We start from the raw sequence: 26,886 nt of genomic DNA, 5'->3' as shown, positions 1-26,886 counted from the left end.
CCATATAACTGATAAAGGACTTCAATACAGATTTATATAGAGAACTCTCAAAACTCAATAATAAGAAAATAACCCGATAAATAAAACGGACAAAAGTTTTGAATGGACACTTCCCCCAAAGAAGATATATGGATGACCAATAAGCACATGTAAAGAAGTTCAACATCATTAGTCTTTAGGGAAGTGCAAATTAAAGCCACAATGACATACCACTCGTTAAATTAATAAACAAGGAGTCCATTTGAGGTGCTCTAACGCATGGTGGCCTACACAAGCACACCAAAACCTAAGCCCATAAATGTCGCAAGTTTACAAAATTGAAAGCTAAGGGCAACCAATCACAAACAGCCAACTAGGCTTTAATCTACAGCCAATTAATAATTTCCTCACTTTGCTTTTACCTTTTTTTTTTATAAAAGTCTGTTCTCAAGATTTGGTCAATGGAGCACTCCTAACCAGTTTGGTGCCGCCCAATTCAAGCTTTTTTCATAAAAACTCTTAAAATGTTTAACATGCCTCAGTATATCTTTTAACATACTGAACATTTATCAGATGGCTAAAATTAAAAAGATTGACCATGTCAAGTATTGGTGAGGATGTGGAAGAACTGGAAGTTCAACAAACTGCGAATGGCAGTTTCTTAAGAAAGTAAGTATACGCCTACCATATCCAGATACTCCACTCCTGGGTATTTAACCAAGAGAAATAAAAGCGTACACACATAGAAAGACTTGCACATGAATTTTCATAGCAGCTTAATTTGTAATAGTCAAAACTCGAAATGACCCTTCAACAGGTAAATGGATAAACTGTTGTATATCTATACAATGTCACGTGACTCAGCAATGACAAGGAATGAACTAGTGACATACCTTACAACACAGATGAATCTCAAAATAAATATGCTGAGTGAAAGTAGCCAGACATACCTATATAAGGTATTATTCCTCTTGTATAAAATTCTAGGAAATTCAAACTAACCTATAGAGAGACACAAAGCTGATCAATGATTGCACGGGGGAGAGGAGCAAGAGAGAAGAATTGCAAAGAGAAACTCTTGGGGATTACGGACACGTTCATGACTTGATTGTGGTGATGCTCTCATAGGTTTGACCTGCATTGAAACTGGCCAAACTACACACCTTAAATACATAGTTTATTCTAGGCCACGTATACCTCAATCAAGCTATTTCTAAAAACAGTGACTGGCAGAGAGTAGGCACTCAATATTTGTCGAATTAAAAACGGAAGAAAAAGAAGTGGTTACAGAAAGTGAAGGGTTCCTCACCTGGACTCCTGGGGGACACGGCTGTGTGCAAGCCAGCCCCACAGCGGCGGGGGCTGATTTATTCCCTCTCCACGTGGCTTCACAGGGAGCCAGGTGACAGTGCACTTACACCAAGGGAGTTTAATTAATATCCATGAAGAAATGAGAATGTATGTGAATTTCTACCAGGGACCATGTCTATTGACTCTTTATTATCCTTTACAATAAAAGCATAAATATACTGTTGGCTACATATGATACATGAGTGGGTCATTGGTTCTTAACTAACCCTGCACCATGATATTTCCAATGTTTACTAATAATAATGTTTCAACATATTTCTAGTAAACTGCCTTTTCCTCTGGGTAGAAGCCCTCAAGTGACCATTTCAGGGTCTAATTCATGACTCTGTAGCAAACGGCTATTTCATTTATGTTCATTTATATGTAAAGTGTTTCCCATTCCTTGACATGTGTTTCTTATCTCGCAAGGATTTTCACAGCACCCCTGTGGGAGTAAGAAGAGTGAACACCTTATCCCCTCCTTGCAGATGAGAAAACCCAGGCACAAAAGTGAAGAGATCTGCTCAGTATGACACAGCCATTCCCCAGATGGAGCTGCGGGCCAATGGTTCACATGGCTGCCTACTCAGAGGAAGGAAGCACTGTCTCCAGCCGGTGCCTCACAGAGGCTATGACTTTCACCAGCTCTCTGGGCTTCAGAGGGAGCTGTTCTGTGAGGTCATCCACGGGAGCCTCGAGGCCCGTGCATCCCAAGCTCTACCAGCCCCAGAGCCTAAACCCTCCTGCCTTTACTCATCAGCTGGCAGAGAAGATTCCATGGGTCTGGAAACCAAAGCGAATGCTTTTTGTCCAACTGGGCTCTGCCCCCAGAGCCAACAGGCAGTTTAAGTGGGTCTCAGACAGCAACTGTGCTGGAAACCCAAAGTCAGGAACAATCGCATACTGCCTCCTACATTCCACCACCTCCAGACCTGCTGCATGGGGCTGGGGAGATGGGAGGCAAAGAGGGGTGGAGCTTCTCCAAGGAGAAAATAGGGAGAATGAAGGGCCAATCTCACAGCAAGATCCCTGGGGATATAATTCCAGCATCACAGGCTCTCTCTCCTACACTAAGGCCACAAGCCCAAGACATCAGATAAAATAACAAAAACAGGATAGTACGTGGCAGACCCCTTATCTCAAACGACTTTAAAATCAACCAGTTCGACACCAGCCAGGATCTGCAGCTCCATAATTCGAGATGGGAAGTAATTCGGGAAGCTGGTAGAGTGTGGTGGCAAAGATTACCAACCATGATATCAGATAAACCTACGTTCAGACCCAGCTCTTCAACTTCCTAGCTGTGCAACCTCAGGAAAGTTACTTTACCTCTCTGAGCCTCCATTTCCTCATTTGAGACTGGGGATGATAGACCTGCCTATCTCATTGTATTGCCATGAGGATTAAATGAGTTGAGGCACATAAAGAGCTTAATAAAATGCAGGGTACGCAGTAAGTGCCCACTAAATATTAGGCGCTATTATTATTGTAGTTCTGACTGGAGACAGAAGTAAAGGAAAGGAAGAGTTTGCCCTTTTGGAGGTTTGCTGGATGGGTCCCCATGGAGGAGGGGGTAGAATGAGGACCCAGGAGATCTGAGGCAAAGGGAGCCAGGACAGAGCATGTGGATGCTAAAAGTAGACACAAGAGGCCACCATATCCTCTACATCCTTCTGTTGTCTAATGATTGTTCTCACTTGACAGATGATGAAATTGGACTCACATGGTTGTATGGCAGAACGCCCCCCACCCCCCAGCAGCTCCAGTTTCATCGTGGGCCCTGTTCCTGTGTTCTTGCATACACTCTTTGTTGAGACTGGGTCCCTTCCCATCTGGAGAGCCACCGGGGACAAGATGTGCCCTTCGACAAGCCTCTTTCAGCACAGCTTAGAAAACAGCTGACCTGCTGAGGGTCACGCCTGGCCTCCGCTCCATGGCACCTGTGGATATGTGTTGGTGCTTCACCGTGAGACCCTGATGAATACCACCCTCCTATAGGGAGAGTCCCACAAGCCTAACAGCATTAGAAGCACAGGACACAGACCTGCTGGCCTTTATTCCACCTATGTGTATAGCAAGCCAGACCCAGCAGCTCAGTGCTGAATAAGCACTTAGGGTGGGAGTGCAGAAAGGTGCACAGAGATAAATCATTCAGGCCCTACTTACCAGGAGAACAACCACCACCCAAGTCACAAGGTTGGCCACGACAAGTGTCTTAGAGGCAGAGGCACAGATCAAAGGCTCCGGGAGTTCTAAGAAGGGAGTGGAGCTTTCCAGCTGGAAGGCAGGGAGCAGGCATTTGACCCAGGTGGCATTTCTGTGCCCCAGACAGCCAAATCCATGGGGATTTAGCTCCTGACTTTCTCTGATGAAATGCAAGAACAGGCAAGGGGGGCCTCTGGAAACATCTCTCTGAAGACCTCGAAGAGGAGCCAGAGCTGAAATGTGGATCCCCCTCCTCAAACCCTGCTCCACCCTCAGGCTCTGAATATTCCCATTCTGCTCTCCCCACTCTTCCCCTTCCCTAAACCCAGGAGCTCCTGAATAGAGCTTGCTTGGCTGGCTTTGCACGCAGAAGGAGTTCTCACTCAGGACCTGCAGGTGACTTGGGAGCCAGCATGACTAGGAGAGAGCTCTGAGATCTCATCCTCCTCTGCCCTCAACTCACCATGAGCCCGTGGGCCCTGGGGGAACCTCTCTCATACCTCAGTCATTCAACTGTGTCCCTCTGCTCCCAGCCCTGGGACAAGTGCTGGGAATTCACTTAAAAGGTAGGAAAGGATGGGGTACAGAGGGACTGGATTGAAAGTTCAAACTTCGCCTCTCCCTAAAACCAATCCTAAATGACTCCAGGCTTCTCAAACCTTCTTTAATTCATTCATGCATTCTTTTATTGAACAAATATTCATTACACTCTAGCTCTCTACTAAGCTAATGATTGCTCCCTGCTTTCAAAGTTGGCAGCAGTGCTTCTCAAATTGAGGTGGGTTGACCCTCCGCCTCAGAATCATGAGGAGGTTGTAAGACAGAGACTTCTGAGGCTTGTTCTCACTCCCACCTCATACTGCATAGAATCTCACCACTAAATCTGGGACCCCAGACATAAGCATTGGTACACCCAAGTCCAACTTCTGTGCGTTGCAATCTGTGCAAGCACATGGGATCCCAGAAGGGGAGCTCAGAAGGAGCCCATGTTGGTCTTGATGCTCTGTTGTCACCATCTTGAAATTCTTAATAACTGTATGTTTCTATTTCATAAGTAAAGCTCAGTGACGCGCTGAGATGTGCCCATGAGCACAGCACAGATGGGCACTACCCTTGTCCACCATTCTTTCCTTCCCCGTTTGCATAAAGCATTTGCCATCCCTATGAGCACAGAGTTCTAGCCGACTCGTGGCGCAAATAAATACAGGAGAGTTCTTGTTGTGAGAATTTCCACTATTCACATGTGAGCTATGACATACAACTGTCATTTCGGTGGTTCCACTCGTTAAATGGTCTTACATTTTCACCAAAAAAACTGACATTGTACAACACAACAGTAAAATTTGTGGCTAATAATTTAATTTTTAAATTTTCATTTACTTAGGACTACATTAAACAGCAAATTAGAAACACCTTGAGAGACCATGGAGAAGCAGAGAAGGCTTCGTGTTTTAGTAGATTTAATGGGACTTTTCCCTGCCGTTTGAACAGAGCCTGCATTTTTATGTTGCACTGGGTCCTGAAAATTATCTAGCCGGTCCCGGGAGCACCTGCACAGGAGCACAGTAGACGAATGTTGGATAATGTTCAGCCGGACAATGGAGTAGAGCTTTCTGAGTGCCAGAGGCAGAGGCAGTGGTGTGCTGGGTTGGCTCTTGCAGCTCACACCAGATCTCAACAGTTTATATGGCGTTTCTTCCTGAGTCTGTATCCGACAAAACATTGTAGCTTGAAATCTCGGTGGCAGCACTTACTCCATGGAAATAGGCAGCCACTACAGATCAGGGCATTTTGTCCAGAGAGCTAGGGTTAAGCTTTTACCAGCACACAACCAGTCAGAGTCTGGCTAACCTAACTTCCTCATGATAACGAAAACCGAGCGGGAAACTGATTGTCCGAGGCCCCACCACTCCTATTGAAGGGCCTCTTATAGTCTTTTTCTGAGGTCCTACCACGGAAAAGAGTGAGCCTGCAGAGTTCATTGGAAACCCAGGGCCAGAATCCTGGCAGGCATCCCTGCCCCAGGCACGACAGAGGCTCTCCTGGGACACTATAGGGGTTAGCTGGAACGAACTGTGTCCTCCCCGAGTTGTCCTGTCACCAGGCAGGAAGGGTAACCTTTCCTTATAAATGCTGGGTCTCGCTGCAGAACATGCCTCCCAGCCCATAATTACTTTCAGAGCACGTTGTTTCCACTGAGGGAAACCTGAGCTTCCTTCCAAATGGCACTGGGCATGACCCGAAATGATATGTTTTCCTTCCGAAATGGACACACAAGTCAAGCCCACTGCCCTGAAGTCACAGGGAACTGGGATGCAAGAGGCTCTGGTGACCAGCTGGTTGGAGCATGAAAGGCCATGGCCTGCGTGAAGCCCAAGAGGAAGCAGGGCCTCCTTCGGGTTCAGTGACGATGAAGAAGCCTGCAATCATCTCATCTCCATGCACACCTGGACCCACCAGGTATGGTTCTGCAGGTCAGGCCACTGGGGACCGACGAGTGCCACGCTCTGCCTAAAGTCTTCATTCCTTAATGCAAAACACATCTGCCAATCACCTAGCATGTGGCAGGCATCGGAGATGCAATCCTGAAGGAAACATCTATCCTGCCCTCATAGGCTCACAGTCCGGAGAATGAAACAGATGTGAAAGCAAATAATTACAATTTAAAGGAGACTGTGATGTGATCCTTGACAAAAAGAGGAAACATGATTATTTCTGGCCCAGCAGGGAAGGGTGGGTCGGGGGTGGTGTGACAGAAGAGATGATACTCCGCCTTCACTTCGAAGGGCTGGTAGGACTGAATCCTCTATGGTTTGAAAGTCCTTGCATGAACATGAGCTCATTTGATTCTCATAACCATGCTATCACACAGAATACGAAAGACAGTATTAGCTCCACTTTCGAGAGGTGACGATTAGGGTTCGAAATGACTTGTCTATGAATATGTAACTACAGAGAGAGGAAAAGGGCTGAAAATAGAACAAAGGGAAAAGGAGATTGGACCTTAGTTGCTACCTATCAGGAAGAGAAGCTTGTCTTAGGAGTCCGTGAGAGCCGATTCTCGTCTCACCAGGTCCCGATACAGGGGTAGCTGCCGTTTTCTTCCCACTGGGAGTTACTGGTCCTAACCACTCTCCTCTCCGGTTTCTCCACTCTCCACAAATACCCAGCTTCTGGCCACCAGCAGCCCCTGATTCCTTAGTCCCCCTCCGCCCCCATTTTCCCCCTGGCCCCACCTTGTCCCCACAGGCCAGTGCCAGCAGGGGTGACAGTGCGGTACGTGGAGCTGGGGTCTAAGAGTCTGGGGGCTCCTAGAATATAATCCCAATAGTTTTGTTGGTTCCATCCATAGGTGCTCCCCAAGGTTCCAGGTGCACACGCCCACCTGAAGAACCTGTGAAATGCAGAGTCCCAGGCTCCACCTCTGGCAATTCTGGTTAGTAGTCTATGGTAGGACTGGGAAATCTATATGATCTTTTAAGTTCCCAAGCTGAAAATGAGAGTGCTACAGGCACTTCTAGTTCTATCTGTACTGTTTACGGAATACCTGTGGGTACAATCACGTTCGCCGTAGTTTTTGCATTTTAATGAATATAAAAAGGCAATACAAAGTTTGTAAAGCTCTCCAGGTAATCCGATGTACCCAGACTTGGGAAGTAGTCTTCGAGGTCCCTGGGAGTCATTTCATCGGTCAGCTCTGTCTCAAGTACAGCTGCCCTTTAGTCAAGCCTCAGACTGTGGCCCCTTCCCATCCAGACCTCTGGGGAAGAAGTAGTGATGCCCCCCCTCCCTTCGGCCCCCTTTGTCTCCCCTCCCTCCCTGACAGATGGTCCCTCCCAATGGCTCACCTACATCTCACCTACTGTATTTGCATCCTTGTTGCTAATTGACCCCTGACACTAACAAAGAGCTCTTTTTTTATATATATTCCAGAAGATAGAAGCCTGCAGAGCTGAGGCATACGAGTGATAATAATTTTTTTAGATAAAAATAAGACAGAACTTTGAACGGAGCTTGTTGTGGTGATACAGGAGTAGATACGAGGGGGTTGGGGGGAAGAGGAGGAGGAGAAATGAGGCACAGAAATTCTCCTGACACCGCCATGATGAGAAGAGACAGGAGACCGAGTGTATTAGTTTGCTTGACTCAAGGCTTTTGCAGGGTTGGTTCCTTCTGAGGGCCACAAAGGAAGAATCCATTCCAGGCCTCTTCCTTCTGCTTACGGGTGGCCATCCTCACATCGTCTTTGCCTGTATGGCTCTCTATGTGCAAATTTCCCCTTTTTATAAGGATACCCAACATGCTGGATTAGGGCCTACCATTATGACCTCACTTTAACTTCATGACCTCTGTAAAGACCCTATCTCGATTAAGGTCATATGCTGAGATCCTGGGGGATAGGACTTCAATGTATGAAGCCGGGGGGGGGGGGGGAGGCACGCAGTTCAACTTGTAACACCAAGCTAAAATCTCACCTCTTCTCACAATCCTCAACGACCCAGCCATTTCGCCTGTTTCACAGAAAGGCAAAGCGGAGGCCCAGGCACAGCGGCCTGCCTGTCCACTGGAGCTACAGTGAGTCATCAGCAGGAGCTAGAAGCTGACCCAGCAACCCGGACTCCCAGCCCAGAGCGGTCACCACAGGCTCCTGGAAAGCCAGAATGCAGAGGCTTCGGAACTGGAATCCGAGTGCATCCAACACCGTGTGGTTTGCTCAGAGAGCCTTTATTTACTTTAAAATATAGACATATAGAGAACTGCACGCCCTCTAACATATGTGAAACAACCTCGATTCAGTTGATCTGCAAAACCCCAAATTGTCCCCATTAGATTCCCAGGAAACTCTTTGCTGAGCACAACGGGACCTCAAAGCCCACGGCCTGGACAAACCCCAGTTAGTCATTCCGGTCACTCTGGAGTCTGCAAATCCCTCACATGACCCCCATCCCTGCCACATCCTCAGAACTCACTAACTCCACACTCAGTTCAAATTCAAAAAAAAATTTTTTTCCTTTCTTCATGATCCTGAACTACCTTCTAGATCGCAGGGGGCAATCACATCCCAGGTCTCCCAAGGGTGACCTGACGACCCAGGGAAAGGGCTTTAGATGGAACACTAGTGAGAACTCTCAGATGCACCCAGCCTCTGAGCTGGAATTCAGTAGGCTTTCACTGTAGCTGTGATGGAAGGAGATGATTGGCTGTGGAAATTCTGAGGTCATGCCTCCTTCTCTCTGTGACTCAACTGAGTCCTTAAACAATGAACTCAGCTTCCAGTGGATTCCGCATGTAGGTGTAAAGGCATTAAGACGTGTATGGAGAAAATCGATTCATTCATCCAAGGGAAGCAGGACTTCTCAGGGACGGTCAGCATAATGGCCATGGTCACCAGTCCTTGTGAGGAACTCTGGGGTCTGACACAGTACTTACTCTACCTGCAGATGGGGATTCTTGGCTCCCGGGTTCACAGTCAAAAGCAGGCACAGCGGAATAAACTCTTTGACCCCAGTGTGTCTGTCATTTGCCTGTGTGACCCCACCCCACCCTCTGTCTCCTTTCTGCTCTGCGTTTTAATGCAGAAAACTCCCTTGTCCCCTGACCTGGGAACAGGTTTGACATTGGAAACGTGAGAGAGAGAAGGCTGAGGTGAAAGGAAGAGGGAGAGGATGCCATCTCTGCCCTCTCTTTCTGCTTTGGACAGCATGTCCAGAAGTGGCAGCCTCTACCCTGTGGCTCCTGCCGCCACCACAGGGGCTGCCCATGGTTTCAGCTTCTGCCAGGTGGCCCCATCTTGGTTGCCAGTAATGCCACTCCTCTATCCCCCCAGCCCCACGGTGCCAGGGACTTCCTATCCCATCTCTGTAACCAGTTCCCTGTGTTCAACTCTATTTTTTGTAAAATTCTCAGAGTGGTTTCTGTTTTCTGTCTGGATCCTGACTAATACAGCAAATGACAGAAATCCAATTCAAACCAGCCAGGAAATAGGAGACGTTCATTGCCTCACGGTAGGAAACGGAACTGTGGGCAGGGCAGGGATGTCGCTGGGTCTCGGGAGCACTGGGATCCAGAATTCTCTCCCTGCTCATCTCTGCTTCCCTCTGCAGGCCAACGTCCCTCCCCTGAGCAGGTTTCCTCCACACACCTTGGAATGGACCCCAGCAGCTCTCAGACTCATATCACCAGGTTCAATGTCAGAAGGAATGACCGCTATTCCTTCCATCCCAATTAAAAATATACCAAGTAAGGACTTCTATTGGCCTAGCTGGGGTCATGTGACCACCTCCATTACCAAGGGTCTGGGAACCAGGTGAATCACATGATTAGGAGACACCTAAGAAAATGAGGCCCAAGGCACCCTTGAGCGATCAGGCTTATTGGGAGGTACAATCTCAAGGCGACAAGAGAGCAGGGAAAGGAAAGTAAGGCAAGGAGGAAAAGGAAGTGCATTACCAAGGTGTCTGTAGCTTTGTGAAAGGCCCCGGCAAGCTTCTCATTCACACAGGATGGCTCGACTCAACCTGGACGTAACCACTGTGCATGAGAACATCCCATCGGAGGGAAGGAGGGAGAAAACTGTCTGCCGGATCCCTCCTCTAGCCTGTTCTTTCCAAAATGGGGGGAATGAGGGCCTCTTTGGATCGGGTTGGGTCATGTCCACCATGGCAAGAGAGATGAAGGCCCTGGTGGATCCCAGAACTCATTCCAGGGCAGGGGACAGCTGGTGGTAGCTGTGGCTGTGGCCGCAACAGGCGAGGATCTCCATGAGCAAGCAGTGAAGGCCTAGGAGATAGGAAGGGCCGGCCAACCTGAAGTCATGCAGACATGGAGGCAATGGAGATGCGGGGAGAGGTCCCAAAACAAGGAAGCACTGTCCTGAGAAGGACAAAACAATAGGTTTCGGGACAGGAGCTGCCAGGTTGAACTACAAAAGGATGAACTGACACTAATTCTATTACATACGCATCAGGGGCAAATAAAAGAATTGTGGGAAGTGCAAAGAGAGGCTCAGAGAGAGGCTCTCTCTCATCCTTTCCCCGTTCTGAGCACCGGCTCCATGCCAGATACCACTGCAGATGACCGATGAATGGTTTGTGCCCACACTCATGTATCCTCAGTGCAGCGCTTGTCACCCCCTCCACCCTGACCGAGCCATCATCATCTCCCCACCGGTCTCCCATACTCATCTCCCAATTCATTCCCGCTCTCCTGTCTCCAGTCTGCTTCAGTCTTTTCTTCACACGGCGGCCAGACAGTCCTTTTAAAACCCCAACCAGATCATATTTGTTTTGCCCCCATCTTCAAACCCCCCAAAGGCTTCCCATCACACTTCAAACAAAACCCCCCGCGGGATCTGACTTCTGGGCCCCTAACTCCCTACCTACCATTCTCCCCTTGGCTCACTTTAGTTTCATTCAACCTCACTGGCCATTTTGTGGTTCTAGAGCCCAGCCAGCACACTCCACCTGAAGGTGTTTGCTCCTGCTGCTCCCTCTCCATGACCCCCTCTTCCCCCAGGTATCATCTTGGCCCATGTCCTTGCTTCTTCCAGGTGTCTGCTCTTCGTCATTTCCTCAACAAGGCTTCCCTGATCACCTGAACCAAAAGGGCACTTCTGCTTAACACTCAGCCCCCTTAACCTGCGTTACTATTCCTCACACACTTATCACACGCTGACATCACTGTGTGTCGGGGGGGAGTGTGTGTGTGTGTGTGTGTGTGTGTGTGTGTGTGTGTGTGTGTTCCTCCCCTGTAAGCTCCATACAGTTAGGGGGCTGTTAGATTCCCTAATGTAGTAAAACAATGCCTGGAACTACCAGGCTCTCCATAAATATTTGCGCCATGAATGGATCGACATTGTGGGGGACAGATTGGTCATTACGGCATGACAAGTGCTAAAACAGATGTAAGAACAAAGAACAAGTGGTCATCATTATGAAAGCCTTGGGTTTGGTTCTCCAGCCAGAGGACTCTGGGAAGTCTCAGTGACCAGTGGCAGCTGGGACTCATCCTGCTTGCAGTTTCCAAAGCATTTCAAATTGATAGAAGATGCTGATCAGACAAGGACAGCGGACAGAGAGCTCAGACTACCTCTAGTGCAAGACAGTTCAAGGTGAGCATCAAGGTGAGCACAGTGAAGTCACTTAGGGCCTATGCTTAAAATCCTGCTTATTGTGTATTTTGAAAAGTGTTTGCCACAGAATGTCAGGGTCGAAGGGGAGCTTGGGGATCCCCTAGGTCAGCTCTCCTGCAGTACAGGTTACTCTCAGAGAAAGTAAGTGACTTTTTCCAAGTGATACGGTGAGTTGGTGGGCAAGCCCATTGTCCAGATTTTTAGACACTCTCAGTCTCTCAATTGCTTAAAGAATTCAGTCCTAGGGACGTTCCTCCTTTCAGACAGACATCTCTGAGAAACCTTCACACCAGTTCTTGCTAAGGGGAAAGTTGGCTCCTAAAAAAGAAGCGTCATTCTATTTAAAATATAAAGCAACAGGGTGATTTGTCAGAAGGCTGAGGATTTTCTTACTCTTTGAAAAAGAGGTTTTCTGAACATCACAAGGACCTTGTCTGATTCACCACTGCATTGCAAGTGCCAACCAGGTGCTTGGCACGTGGTCGGTATTCAGTAATTATGGTTGACTTAATTGGTTTTGGAGTCTGGAAAGCAATGCCTCTGGAGGAAAAGAGCCAGACACGAAGTCTGATATTCTCTCCATTTTGCATTCATGTGGTGGGAAGACGAAGGGTGGCCTCCATTGCAGACTGGTGATGGGAGTTTTAGATTGGCAAGCCAAGGGATGTCCTCGATTCGAATAATTCAGTTATGGATCAAAAAGCAACAACGTTCACCACTCAGCACTCATGATGTTTTTCTCGATTTAGAGAGTAAGAAGAGTTGGTGTGAAACTTGGGAGTTATTTGTACCCTGTAGAGTTGGACTTCAGTGAGTGTGTCCCAAGAAACGTCCTACTAATGCTCTAATTATGAAATTATCAACATTTTCCAACTGCCATCGGCATTAGGGAAAAGCTACCTCATCGTACCGGGGAATTTGCCTCTCATCAACTTGCTTTTTAAGACTTCGGTTTACTCATAAATGGTTCTAATAAAGCGTTCTCCTTGTTTCTAATACATGGGAATCAGTCATGTGTAACGAAGGGCAAACGCTGCCATGTGCCCTAAAAGTAGCTCACTTCTTTTATGACAGGAAGTAACCCCCTCATAAGCCGAATCAGCAAATCTAAACATATGCCAGACAGTGAGTGTCCCAGCGGAAGCCAAGGACACCAACATCCTCAAAGTCATGCAAGAGGGCCCGCACCCTGAATCATTCTTAAAGGCCCTGATCTGGGCTTCCACTGGCCTTGACGTTCCCCACAAGGCAAGGATTTGGGGGACAAGGGAATATAGCAGCCAAAGGCTCAGTGCTTCCTTCTGAACCCATTCTGTGTACCTGCACAGGCCTCCGCCCTGGCTCTCCCCCAGGACTAAACCAAACACTGCTAGCACGCACACGCCTGGCCTGAGCAGCGGCCAAGCTTGGCTCTGGGAGCCGCTGTTTCAGGGTCCAAGCCTGCAAAGCAGTGGGTGGGACTGGAGTGCCCAACATCCAGAGCAGCGGACCCACTTCCATGGGATTCACCCCAGCAGAGGCTTCCCCGATTTTGAGCTTCCACCTCCCTCTGACAGAAGGAAAAAGAGTTTCCTGGGGAGCATGGTGAACTACCAGGGTCACTGCAGTTTAGTCAGCCATTTCTAAAGGGGGAAGAAAAGAAGACAAAAATCAAAGAACTTGTTTTCATAAGTTACACAAATGTCTAACCAAAATAAACTAATAATATCGAATGTCAACTGTAATTGAAAAAATTTTTAATTAAAAAATGTTTTAGTTAATAAAAACAAGGAACATGTGCTGGGAGAGGGGAGGGGAAGTACAGGGACTTTGGAAGGGCCTCAGGAAGACACTTTCTTAGGCGTGTGGTCCTCCACGAGAGCTGGGAAAGAGGGCAAGGGAAGAGGGCAGGGGTGGTCCTGGTTTCCTGCAGCCCTGGAGCCAGTGGTCGAAGGGGCAGGGTTTAGCTCCACGTCAGGTGACAGCAGGGGCAGCTGGGCCCAGGGCGTTATCAGAGCCCTGGAGCCCCAGAGAAGCCACCAGGGTCACTGCCACTTACAGCGGCTGGCCCCCTTCTCCATTAGGCTCTGCGCCTAGGGCCCACACTATTAGGAGTCCCTCAGCAATATTTTTATTTTAGTCTTTTTAAAAATCATAAGAGAAAAATCAATGTAATAGAAATTAATATAGAATCATGAGTCCAGCCTGGATTGTATTTGACTTTATACCAACGTAGACATAAAATTAAAATTTTTATATTTGTCTCTGGAAGAAGAGGCTCCCTGGAGGGACACGCTTCGAGCCTGCACAAATCACACTGGCTGCAGCCCCCTGGGGAGACGCTGCTCAGATCGGAGGGCCTCCTCAGCGCAGGTCAGCTCTGCCGGTCCTGGAAGCCAGCAGTGGCGGAGTGGACGAGAAATGTGAAGCACTGGGCAGCGCGCGGGCACACAGCAAGCATCAGATGACACGGGGATTATTGGTAACCGTCCAGGTCCGCTGGCCCCGAACGACGGCTGAGCACGCAGCTGGGATCATGGGCTTAGAATCAGACATCTCTAGATTGTAGTCCCCGCTTTGCATATCACCAAGGGTGTCACTTTGGACAACAACCTCAGTTTCCTGAGCTGTCAAATGTGGTGATACCCGCAGAGGGTAACAGAGCCCGACACATACTAGCCGCTCAGTTTATAGTGACCATGAACGCTGACGGCCTCAGGGCCAGATAAGAGGCTGGTGCCCAATGAGTGAATGAGGAGCACCTCCCATCCCAAAATATCTCCCCACTTGGCTTGTCCTTCATATCACAATTGTCATGCAAACTCATTTGTGAAAAGGTAGCGGAGAATCTCAAAGGCAAAGTAGAGCCATGAGCTTACAGGGAAGCCACGTAGGAACAGTAACGACGCAGCCTCACGGTGCTCATGGGCTCAGTAGACAAGGCGTAAAAAGCACTGTGGGGCGGGGAGGGGTCTCTTGAATAACCCATACAGATACTCAGTCCAGAACTGGAGAGGAAAGAGGAGGAAAGTGCTGAGACCTCCGCACACGCTCTGGGGAGAGACAACTTATGAAGGCCTCTCCCCAGAGAGTTGGGGGGGTGTTTATAATCTCCCATAGTGGGCCAAATAGCTGGGTTCATCTCCCTGTTTGTATCAACATGCCCTCCGGAGTTCATTGTCTCCATCCCTCTGCCTCAAGGCACAACTATTGGGAACCCCCAGGGACACAGGAAATCTTCTTGCTTTTAAGATCTCTGGAGAAGGGGGACTTTGCAGCTCCTTCCCCTCTACCTGCACATGTTAGACAGTTTGTAAATACATCTCAGAAATGATAACAAAGCCGGAGCACTTTCTAGTGATCCAAAAATTCCACGTTGGCCCCGTCCCCCTCTTCCTTTCCTGTCACTCCTCTAACCTGTACCTTCGGCCTGCACCTACAGAAGACCCTCGTAGCAAGAATTTAATTCACGGAGACCGTTTTTCATGCGGCTGATTTTTTTTTTTTTTTCACCTTTTTATGTTAGGGTAAAAACCGAAATCAACTACATCCAGACCAACGACCTGTCTTTCTAAAAAATTACTTTATTGGACTAAAATCGACCAAATGTTTTGCTTTTAATTTCCCAAACCAAACAACATGTGTGGATCCAGGCTCTGAGTTTCATAGCCTTCTCCCAACCAGCTCATGCCTGACGCAGAACACAAGGAAAACCAAACAAACAGGAGAGGAAGGGTGGGCAGAACAAGGCTCTTTCCTTCTGGGCCGGCTGCCTGATTTCCATCAGGCCAAGCCTGAGACATTTGTGGTCCAGCCACATGGTTGATTATGATTTGGAGGCTGACAGGGCTGCATAAGCATCTATAGAGGCTAGAACCTTCTGATAAGCTGCCCATACATGAAAGGAAGCAGAACTCATTTCCAAAAAATAAATAAATAAATAATTGTATCGTGAGATTAAAGCATCTATCAGCCGGCATCAGGGCTGTGCATAAAGAGCCTTAGAAATGGTTTATCCGAAAGAGTCGGCTTTAGAAATCAGCGCATAGTTTTGGAGAGATAAAGCTACTTGACCGGCAGGCAGCGAGGCAGAACTCATCCCAGCCAGGGCTGGGATCCAAGGGGTGCCGCACCCCTCCCCACCAAGGCCGTTTCCATTACATCACTTTCCTGCATCGCCCCAGCTGAGACCCCAAGCAGCCAAGGGGAACGTTCTGGGCCTCGACTGTGCTTGCATTTGAAATATCAAAAATAAGCAGAACCCAGATTGTCTCCCCCACCCACCTCCCACTCAACAATAGCTAAATGAACTCAGCTGAAAGTTTCCAAAGAATGTCACTTTGGGGCCAAGCCCAGAGATGGAAACTTTCAGCCTGGGAAGGGAATTCAGCAGGAAGCAGAGCGAGTGAAAACAGGAGGGAGGAATTAGGAGGTAATGAGAGGGGCAGCACGGCTTCCGCGCGTCCGGCCCGTGAGGCCCGGCACCCTGCCTGGTCTGACCTGCGACTTTCCCCAAGTGGGTCATCCGGCTGCCGAATCGCAGGCATGCACACGGTGACCTGACAGGTTGGCACCGGCCTTCTTCTCCTAGGGCCCGGGGAATGTGGGTCTTTGGCCTTTGTCTTGTGTACCTGGCCAGCTCACCATCGCCCTTACCCTTTCTTTCAGCGATATCGCTGAGAGCTCTGAGCTGGGTGGGCTTCCTTTGGGGGGGCAGGGGGCGCACGCTCACCAGACCTGACCTAATGTGGATGTCATTGGTGGCTGCAGGGAAGAGTGCCAAAGGGCCTACAGAGCCTCTCACTGGCCCCAGTGGACAATGACGAAAGTCTTTCAGGCAAGAAACCTACCTATTAGAATTGGAGTTAAGGAAACAGGGAGAATCTGGTGGAGAGATGTCTGGCCCACCCAGGCTTAAGCCTTGTAGGGCTTGAAAAGTCGAGGGGCCTAAAAGGGGGCTGGAGGGGGTGGCTGGTCCCCAGAGGAGAAAGGGTATAATTCTGAGGCTGAGAGAACTCCTGGATGGGGAGCCCTCTTGGCAGCCTGGGTTTTTGTGGGTCCCACTTGCCTTGGGAACCACAAAGCCAAAACGTAAAGGAATCTATTTTCTTAGGAAAACACATACTTATACATTCTGAGTAATTTCCCATGAAGCTAGGGAAAAATAAACACAACACCCCAAATGGTTTTTCGCTTACAAATGGTTTCAAGCGAGGAGAAGTGGGAGAAGAAAATATAGGGTCGGGGGAAACTCTCTACTGCTTCCAAACCTCAGAAACAGCCTGAAGGCTCGAGGGGGCTGGAGGGATGGGGAGGGTTGGGGGGAGGTGTGGAGGGGTGTGGAGGGGTGCTGAGGGGCATGGAGGGCTGTGGAGAGGCACAGAGGGATAGGGCACTGGAGAGCCAGGCGTGGGGTGTGGCACACGGACCCAGGGTCCAGCTGGCTCCTCTTCTAAAAACTCCCTGCCCACCCTCAGAGGACTGATGAGTCGCATCTCACACACAGAAGGGGGCTTGCCCCCTAGAGGGGGAGATCATGGACCATGTGCTAGGAGCTCCGGCCGGGGTCCAAGGACCAAGTGCATTGTGGGAGTTAGCCATCCAATGGTGTGTGGGCAGGTCACGGGTGAGAGCAGGGGTCACCTGGCCATAGACTGGATGGTCAGGGAAGAACAGGCTGAGGATCACCCCGGCGCAAAAAAAAAAAAAAGGACTACAGGTCACAAGCATCATTCGAAAAAAATCATGAAAGAGGAAATGGGTTGGTGGGAAACAGTATAATAATGGACAAATCACTTCACTTTCCCGGGCTGGACAGGACAGTCTCCCCCGTAAAGTAATGGGAACATGCTCTGATTGCTAATATAGCTTCCTTACAGTTCCACATTAGACAGGGAATCAGTTAGGGGGGAAGATACACGGAATCGGGGGGCAAGGGTTGGGGGCCTGGGGCATAGGTACTCGAGAGCCAAGAGAACTTGGCACAGCTAAGAGTCCATTTGCACTGCAAATCAACCCCAGGGGAACGTCATGACTGGCAGGAGTCCCGGCCTGTTGGAAGTTCGGCAGCGCCAGCGTTCTGAGCAGCTGGCCTGGATTCGCTCCAGCATGAGATTCGGATCTTGCGGGGGTTTCCAGGTCCCCGGGTCCCCGAGGGCCCCACTCTGCCTGGGGATAGCCTGAGGGTTGATCTTTCCCCAGCCAGTTACTTCCTCCATCTGCACAGCACTTCGCTGCCGACAAGCGCTCTGGCCTCTCCTGCTTCCTAGGAGCCTCACAGCGACCTGGTGAGGAAGGACGAATCCTCATTCCCACTTCACAGGTCATGAAACTGAGGCTCAGACCAGCCTGCCTGTCCAGCAAAACCAGACTGAGCCCATGTCTCCTGCCTCTTTCCCATAGGAAACACCACATGAGTCTATGGATGGGTGTCATCGTCCCTGTGTGTGACTGGTTTGGGGGGCAGAATGCCAAGGACAGGGACCCCATTTCATCCTCTGCGCATCTCCCAACTCTCTTCCCCAGCTCCCACCAGAAGGCGCTGCAGGCAAGGAGGCTCAGTGGCAAGAACACCAGAATAGGGCCCAGAAACCTACATCCAAGACTACCTGCCTTTGGATAAATCACTTCGCTTTCCCGAGCCTCAATTTCCTCCTATATAAAGTTAGGGATTGCACCAGATTAGCGGTTTGCAATGTGTTAGAATCAGATTCTTGCCTTCCCCCACATGAATCTTACTGTAAATCCCAACCTAGATACAGAGAAAGCGGGACCATTCCAAATGAACCTGACCAGAGGTGGGGCTAGATGCTCACCGAACGTGCGTGCAGCCCCCGAGCCCCTCCACAGACCCGAAGGCAATGCAAAACACAGTTTGAAACCTACTTCATCCTGCTCCACAGGGCCACTAAGGGGTAGAACTTCTCGAAGCCTGATCTGAGCCTCCTCTCTTCTTTTGTCTTCCTAAATGCTTGACCATTAAAATTCTGTCAACTCCAAAATCTTAATTCTAAGCCACAACAAAGCCTACCCAACACTTATCCTTGGCTGTCTGTATTAGTTGTCTCTTGCTGCATAACAGATTACCTCAAAACTTAGCAGCTTCAAAACCATAAACATTCATTGTCTCACAGTTTTTGAGAGTCAGAAATCCAAGAGCAGCATCGCCGGATGGTTCTGGCTCAAGGTTTCTCGTGTGGTGGGAATCAAAATGTAGGCTGGGTCTTGGGTCATCTGAAGGCTTGACCGGGGCTGGAGGATCCACTTGCAGGATGGCACACTGGCATGGCCATTGGCTGGAGATCTCGGTTCCTTGCCATGTAGCCATCTCATGACACGGCAGTGACTTCCCCCACGGTGAGTGACTCAGAGAAGAGGAACTAGGTGGAAGCCACAATGCTGGTTATAACCTAGTCTTGGAAGTCACACACCGTCATTGTCATACTAGACCCCTTCTGAACACACCATTCTCCTGCGCACTGCAGGGTCTCTGCCATGTTGTCCCCCAGCAGGAACACACATCCTCTCCCGCACCACCTTCACCTACCTAGACAGTCCAACTATCCTTCCAGTCTCAGCTCAAGTAAACCCCCCCCGACCTCTGAATTTCCTTAGAACACACACTCTAGTCTGCAAGAACTCGATCAATCCCTCTGTCTTTTACTTGACACTAAAGTCCATGCAAACAGGGACCCCACCTGCCTTTACTAACCACTGTTTACACAGCTCCTAAGCCAGTGCCTGGCACAGGGTCGGTTTGTAGAAAGTGCTGTAAAACGAATAACTGGCATGTTCTCGCAGGTACTTGCAGCAAGGGTTCCAAGACCCAGGGACTGGCCAACAGGACCCGCCCTCTGCAGCTTGCCTCATCCATCCTCACCGTCCCTCAAAGTGCTGACTCAAAGTCACTGCCTTACCTGGACAACTCCTCATGCTCCAAAGCCTATATAAGCATAAACAAGATACTGGACCCCTTCCAGGAGCACAAGAGGGGGGCCTTCTGCCTCACTCGGAGGCTGGCTGGGGCTCTCCACACCTCTGAGAAAGTGATGGGTGGGCTTCCTCCATGGCTTCCTTGGATGCCTGGGAAAGGCTTACACCCACCTGGCTTCCCTGAAGCTGAATTCTTGGTAGTCCAAATCCCTGGCCTTCTCCCCAGCTGCCCTGCCTGAAACTGGGGTCGGGCATCACATTCATGCTCTGATTAGTTTCCTTCTTTGCTCACCTTCAGCCACACCTTAGAAACACTTTCTCTCCACAACTCTTTCACCCAGGCACTTCAAAAGGCAGTGTAGGGTGGCAGAAAGAGATTATCACCGAGGTTTCTGACCAGCCTGCTTACAGCCTTGGGAAAGTCCCTTTTTTAATCTGAGAAAACACTCCGACTACTGCCTGCTTCCTCCCCATATTCAGCGACCCCTCCTGGAAGTGCTCAGGGCTCAGCTTCGGCAATGGTCTCCAAGTTACTGCTTTCATTTCTTTCTCCAGCCATTCTCTGATGCTAATGGCACCCTGTCACACAGAAAGGTCTGCTCCTCCCGGAAAAGATTGTGCCATGGTTCAGGGATGGGCACGAAAATTCAAATGTGACCCATAAAGAGAAGAGAGCCCACGTCTCACATGCCACACCAAGACCCTCAGTTTCCCCCATGACCTCCATGATTGCCCTCTTCAGCCTTTCTCGTCCACATAGCTAACTTCTTTATGTGGGGTCTCTCTCTTGGCTGCCATCTTTAATCCCACAGCACCAAGCCCACTGTAGTCTCCTTTCAAGCTCGACTCCTGTTCTAGCTCTTGTCTCCTTTGATTTTTCTTCCCTCTTCCTGCCACCTCCTCCCTTCCTGAGGCAGACTCACTAGCTGGTGCTTTTACCCCAGAGGGAGGTTTGTCCATCCCCACTTTAGTAATCTGCCCCCTCTTTTGTTTTGTGCCATCAGCATGGCTGGCTTGTGTTGACCTCCGCAAAGATATTCTCTTCCCCAGAGGCCGCTGCTAAAGTCCACAGTGACAAGGAGCCCAGTATTTCCCAGCCCATTGCCAGCCCTCAGCAGAGCTTGGCCTGGGGCCCATGCAAGTATCTCTGGAGACAAAAATCAACTTTCCTGGACACGGCCCCTGGCTTTCCAGTGAGAGCCCACAGCCTCCACAAGCCACTGGCATAGACTCTGGGAAGGACATATGGGATGGTAAACAGGGCTGGCCCTTTCCATACGAGTGGACCAACACATGCATTCTCCTTCTGGTACCCGCGTGCACTTGGTGCATATCTGACCTGTGCCAAGGTATTACCTTTTGGGACTTCTCACTCCCAGAGCAGCCGAGGGCTCTGAGGTTATAACAAAGCCTGGGCCCTGCAATGCCACATACCACGATGCCATGTTCCATTTGCTCTTCCTTCCCACACAGGGAACTCTCCTCTATGCCCTGACCTCTCAGAAATGGCATTTCCCTCCCTGTTCCCTCATGCACACACTCAAAAAGAGAGTCAAACATCCTCAGAGGCCAAGCGACCAGCCTCATGCCAGCTGCCAGGTAAGTGACAGCTGGAGCCAGCCTTGCTGGAGTCTGGACTTCCCGAGGCCCCTGCACTATGCTTAGGGCCCTCCGGACCTAGTTTTGAACCATCACTAGCATCCGACCACCCTCTGCAGGGGACTGAGACCTCATGTGGGTAGAGTGGGCAGAGAAGGGCGACTCTGCTGGTCAGTCGCAAGAATGCCATGCAAGTGAACAAGTTGTATCAGGACAAAGAAGGGCAGCTACAGAAATCTAAGTGGACCTCCGACGAGTGGCAAGCTTGAGCCCTGTGGAAAAAAGACTGTAGGAAGACCAAGTCTTCCCTCAGCAAGTTTCTCCTTCCTTGGGTAGAAGAGCTTTGAATGAATAAGCACGGGTTAGTTTGGGTGCAAATCAGCTCAGAGCCGTAACTCAAGGTGACCCAGACACAGAAGTTAAGGAGAGAACTGAGGCTTTAGGAGACCAGCTGTACTGAGAGGAGAAAGCAGACAATAAATTCATGATGATCCCACTGACCTTGGGAACCCAATAAGGCTCAGAGTCGAAGCTGCCAGGGCAGTGGGTAAAAGTATTCGGAAGTCACAACTGAAATGATGGCAGCTAGAGCATTGGAGGTGCTTCCCAAGGAAGCAGAGAGGTATTGAAGGGGGACTAGTGAGCAGGCGTCATCTTTCCTGCAGATCAGTGCCAAAGAGATCGCCATCGAAACCGAGGAGGGAGAGACCCCAACGCCCCAGATTCCAGAACTGGGGGACGGGAGGACAGGGATGGTATGTGACTCTGGGAGTCCTGCCAGTTCTCCCCTCAGCAGAAAAGTTTCTACCGTGGAGATGCTAGGAAGGAGTGAGGACCAGCTCCGGGGGAGAGAGGTCCCAGCCGCTTTGCATTTGCCCGTAGAGCTTAGGTCTTGAGCCTCAGCTGCCACCAACCCCTAGTTGACAGACTCAGTGGTACCTCCTAGAATAGAAGCCATTCCGCAAAGAGTGTGGGCAAGTGGAAGGAATCTGGGGGCCTGGCTCCAAAGGACCTCCCTTGTCTAACAGGGAAGGGTAGACTGGGATCAGCATTCTCCACGCCTCCCCAAGATATTCCAACCGGAACGCTTTACTTTCGCCTTCCTCCCCGCCCCCACCTAATGGGGTTTCAGTTTAGCTTTCATTTCAAGAACAGTTACACAGCGAAAGCAAAATGCTGGTGATGATGCCCAAGGACCCTTCCATCTCTGCTGTGTGCCTTCTCACCTCTGCTGCCCGGTCCCCAGCATCTCCAAGTCCTGGGAGTGAGCGTTGACCATCTCAGCTCTCCCGGTCATCTCCCTCCACCCTGGAGCTGACTAGCCCTCTCCACTAACATCTTCTTTCACTGGCTGTCATTGACCCGTCTTTGAGTGTTGATGCAGCCTCACAGGGCTTTCGAGTTATCCTGGAGAGACACTGGCTGCCGAGGCTCCTGGGAACACAGCAGGATGCCTTTGGCACAATCCTGGTGCCAAGTTAACCTGCTCCCCCAGCTGGAGCAGACGCCTCCAGGTCATGAGCCCCAGCTAGTTCCGAACAACTGGGGGAGGGGGCCTCCCCTTCTCTGTAACTATACAAACAAAGGGTTTGGATTAGGAATATGTCCCAGAATATGATCTGAGGAACTCTAATCCCTTCAGACACTCTACAGAAAGACGTTTCTCTGGACAAACAACCCTGGGAAACGCTGCCACTGTACAGAAGGCCTTTGGAGCTTCTCGTTACCTTTGGCATATCAAAGGCTTTGAGGATGCTACAGCGAAGAGAGGTGAAAAGCAGTTTGGCTTCAGGTAGCATTTTGCACTGGCTTTCATGTAGGGGTTATATTCCAAAGGCTTTAGCTCAAACCCCTTGGGGAAAGGCACTGTCATTAACCCCATTTTATAGAGGATGAAACTGAGGCACGTTTTTCAGGTAGTCGGGGGCAGAGCTAGGATTTAGATCCACGCGGTCTGACTCTGAGTAGGGGCTCCTAACCCCCACCCCACAACGTTTAGGCTCCAGGGTGGTCGAATTATGAAGTGGGATAGATGTGTCCAGCTCAATGCCACATGGGGCCGTCTCTCTGGGCTTCTCAGGAGGGTGGCGGAGACCTCCCAGACTCACGCTTGGGCTGCCTCCTCACCCAAGCCAAGCTGGTGACACAAATCAAGAGGGAGATGGGGGCTTCCCTCTGCGTCCTCTGTGAGGACAGCATGAGGGCACTGCCTTCCTTAGCTTACAGATCGCAACACACTTTCAAGGGGGTCCCAGCCTATTCCCCCGCCAGGCTCTCCTTAGTAATGGTGGTGTGTGCTCTCTCTCTCTCTGTCTCGTATTCAATGGGCCTGTCCCAGGGTGAGCCAAGCATCTGATTATTCTCAGAGGCGCTTCGGGCCACAGTCTCTAAAGCTGTGTTCTAGGACGTTCAAGAGCATTTCATGAAGAGTGTCCCGGGTTCGAACCCGACCTTTGGGAGCCTCTGGGCCGGAGAGAGCAGAGCAGGACCACACGGCGGTTACTCCTGTGGCCTCAGGAGACAGATGTCTGAGCAGCGCTGGGATTCTCCCCTTTCCTTCTCTGCACCTTTGTGTTCTTAATCTTATACGATGAAGATAATCATACTACCTACCTGGCAAGCTTATCGTACATATTAAATAAGATACATGGGAAGTCGCTTAGCACTCAGTGTTAGCTCATATCATCCTTCTGATCTGAGGCGAAGGGAGGCTTTTCAGGATCCCCAGGAAAATGACAGTATCATCGGCAGACACACCAGCCTTTGTGGTCTGGCCCAAAGACAGTGAAATATGGTGAGAACTTCGGGCAGGTGAAAGAGAAGTGTGGCCTCATTACCAGGCTGAGGGGAGGCTCTGGGGCAGAACCGTCACCGCCGCATCTTACAGATGAGGAAACTGGAGGAAAAGGACCAACGCTAGAACCTTAGGCTCCAACCCCAGTGAGCTTGTCATTTCGGCAAGCCCAGTCGGAGTTCAGCGGAAGTCACCAGGGGATGCTGGGGAGCGGTGGCTGGAGATGGAGGCAGAAGGGATTCAGAAACACCTGTCCCCCAACAACCCGTCTCTGCTTGGTTGCCAGGCCTCAGCACTGACCAGTCCTGCGATCCCCCAGCTTCAGATTTTTCCAAATTCTATCTGTCTCCTTCTCTTGCCCCTGGAAAGCCATTGCAGGCAGGCCTCTCCCAAGCCTCTGTTTACAAAATTATAAGCTCCCTTTGTCCCCGGCCACCTCTGGTTACAATAATGCTCCTTGCCTCTCTGGAGCTTTCAGTAGCATGGAAACTGTGACTTCACTCTTCAAGGATTTTCTACTGTCACAAAATGGCATTGGAGAAAGAAAATCTCTGTCCATCCTGGGTAGAAAAGACACCAGCATGCCTGAGTCCCAGCCCAAAGGGACAAGAGGCCCCCAAACGGCCCCGCAGAGACTGACGAGTGACCCTCGCTTTCTGCACATGCTGGGTGGGCTCTAAGGGGAACAGGGAGGGAAGAGAAGTGTCACTGAGGAGACAATTGGAGACAGAAAATAAACTGAGCCTGCTTTGTCATTCCCTGATTAGACTCATTTGTTATTTCTATGCTTAGTTATTTGCTCGGTCAATCCGTCAGCTACTTACTTGCTTTAAGTTCTTCAAGTTAGGGGCTCTGGAGTCTGGCCACCTGGGTGACTCTCCTGGTTCTGCCACTTGCTGGCTTCTTGACTTTGGGTAATGGACTTCACCTTTCCAAGTCTCGGGTTTCTCAACTGTAAAATGCAAACAGTATAGTACCAACCTCGCGAGGCTGTCACAAGGACTAATGAGACCTACGAAGGGCCACGAATCATGCCGGCAGGTGGTAAGCACTCCATAAATGGTGGCCACTGTTGTCATCACTCATTCTAGCAAGTCCTGGCCAAGAAGACCAACGGGGCACTGATCTCAAGGTTCCTGCAGTCTGAAGACAGGCCCTGGGCTCTCCTCCTCACACCACTGCATTAGGCCTTAAGCCGTGGCAAGACTGACGGATTCATGGAGAAGAAGGGCTCAGTGGGCATTCGCTGTGCACAAGGTTCTGTGTGGGAGCTACAGAAATTTCAAAAACAGCAACTATAAATCGTCTCCACAATTTCAGGTGGGTGAGAAATGTCATTGCTAAAAAATGACTTTGAATAACGTTAACTCTGTCTCTGATGAGCCCCCGTCCCACCTGGAGGCAGAAAATTCAGTCTCAGTCATGCTGGAGATGCCCGCTCAACCTCTCTCTCGCCGTTATCATGGGAAAGGAGTACACTGGTCACTGGCCGCTTGTCCCCACTCGTTACTGCTGAGACCCCAGGTCCAAGCCCACACGGTCCCCAGGAGCCCAGGGGCTCTGCTGCTTCTGGTCAACTAGTGCCAGAGAACCTGATCTCAGACACATCAGGCGGTCCGCTCAGAGGTCCTGCCAGGGAAGAGGGCGCAGGGCCCCAGGGACTCTTTCCTCAAAGGGCTTGCCTCTCAAAGAACTCCAACTTCCAGGGAAAAAAAAAATACAGAAAAGCCTGGTATCTGTAAGCAGTTCCTGCTCCCCTTCCCGCAGGCCAGCTCACTACAGCACAGGCTCCCACAGAACCAGGTTGTCCACATGGGGGTCAGGGGCAGTGCAAGGGAATACAGAGAAAACAAAAATGAATCCCCCTTCTCACAGAGGCGGAAGTCACCACCCTTAAAGAGGTGACTTCCAGGGGACAGACATCACTACCTCTTCAAGCTCTGCCCCTCGACACGCCCACAGGCAGATGAGCCAAAAGCCAGTGTTGATGGTTCAGGGGTGCCACAAAGCCCTCCAGGAAGCTGGTCAGTCCTCGCCTGGAGCTTTTCTGACAGCCTACCCTCTATGTACAGATGTCCTGGGAAGGGATCAGCTGACTTACCACTGTGACCTCATGGAGGTCAGGGTCACAGGCAGAGTCCGTTTTGATCAGGAAGCAGTGCTGGTCCAGGAGAGAAACTTGGAACTTTTTTCAGGACCTACTACATACCGAGTGGTTTCACAAACGTCCTCCCTGTTCATCACGACATCACAAAATGAGCACCGTTACTCCCTGTTGATGACGGGGAAACAAAGAGTCAGCAAAGAGGAGGGACAGGTCACAGGGATATAGATGGCAGAGCCGAGAGGGCAACTCTCAACCAGTGTTTAGTAACAGTAACAGCACCGTGACTTACGTCACTATTAAATGACAATTAAATGACCTAATAAAAGCTCAATTAAATGACCAGCGAGGATCGGAAAAGCTGACCCTGACGCCTGAGCTCTTCACCCCTTCATTTTTCTCCTCTGGGGGCGGGGGGTGGTGGGGGGGGGGGCTTGGTTGGAAAACCCCAACAGTTCTGAGAATTAGTGACTGGACCAGCTTCCTGCAAATGCGTAGAAAAGCACCATCCAAAAGCACTAGTCCCTTTGCCTGGGACTTACAGACTCAGATTATTTTGAAATAAACCTTTTATTGAAATGAAAATACAGATTTTTTTTTTAAAAAAACCCATTAAATCAGTGCTTTGGGAAACAGAAGACGAAACCTCTCTATTCTTTTCTCTCCTCCACACTCCACCTTAAAGCAACAGCCTGGAATTCTTCATCCTTTTAAACAAGCAGAGAGATTTCTAAAGAGATGCCCCAGTGGCGTGAGGCAACAAAGAAACAGATCGTCAGAATGGAACGATCCCTTCATTGGACAGATAGGAAA

The 26,886-nt window shown here is 49.9% G+C and overlaps 1 long non-coding RNA gene across 1 annotated transcript in view; it reads right to left on the bottom strand.

Moving 5' to 3' along the window:
• The window catches only part of LOC107516758, a 47,744-nt gene extending 21,395 nt beyond the window's left edge, over positions 1 to 26,349 (bottom strand). Inside the window, exons 1-2 of the long non-coding RNA XR_001598369.2 lie at positions 26,071 to 26,349; positions 24,794 to 24,921 (exon numbers count right to left, since the gene is read on the bottom strand). This is a non-coding gene — a long non-coding RNA (uncharacterized LOC107516758). The remainder of the gene's footprint in view (positions 1 to 24,793; positions 24,922 to 26,070) is intronic.
• Positions 26,350 to 26,886: the final 537 nt, after the last annotated feature.

Source organism: Rousettus aegyptiacus, unplaced genomic scaffold, assembly GCF_014176215.1.
Source record: "Rousettus aegyptiacus isolate mRouAeg1 unplaced genomic scaffold, mRouAeg1.p scaffold_m13_p_2, whole genome shotgun sequence".
Taxonomy (NCBI): Eukaryota; Metazoa; Chordata; class Mammalia; order Chiroptera; family Pteropodidae; genus Rousettus; species Rousettus aegyptiacus.
The sequence above is the reverse complement of the archived record's forward strand: the minus strand, read 5'-3'. Positions and strand labels throughout refer to the sequence as shown.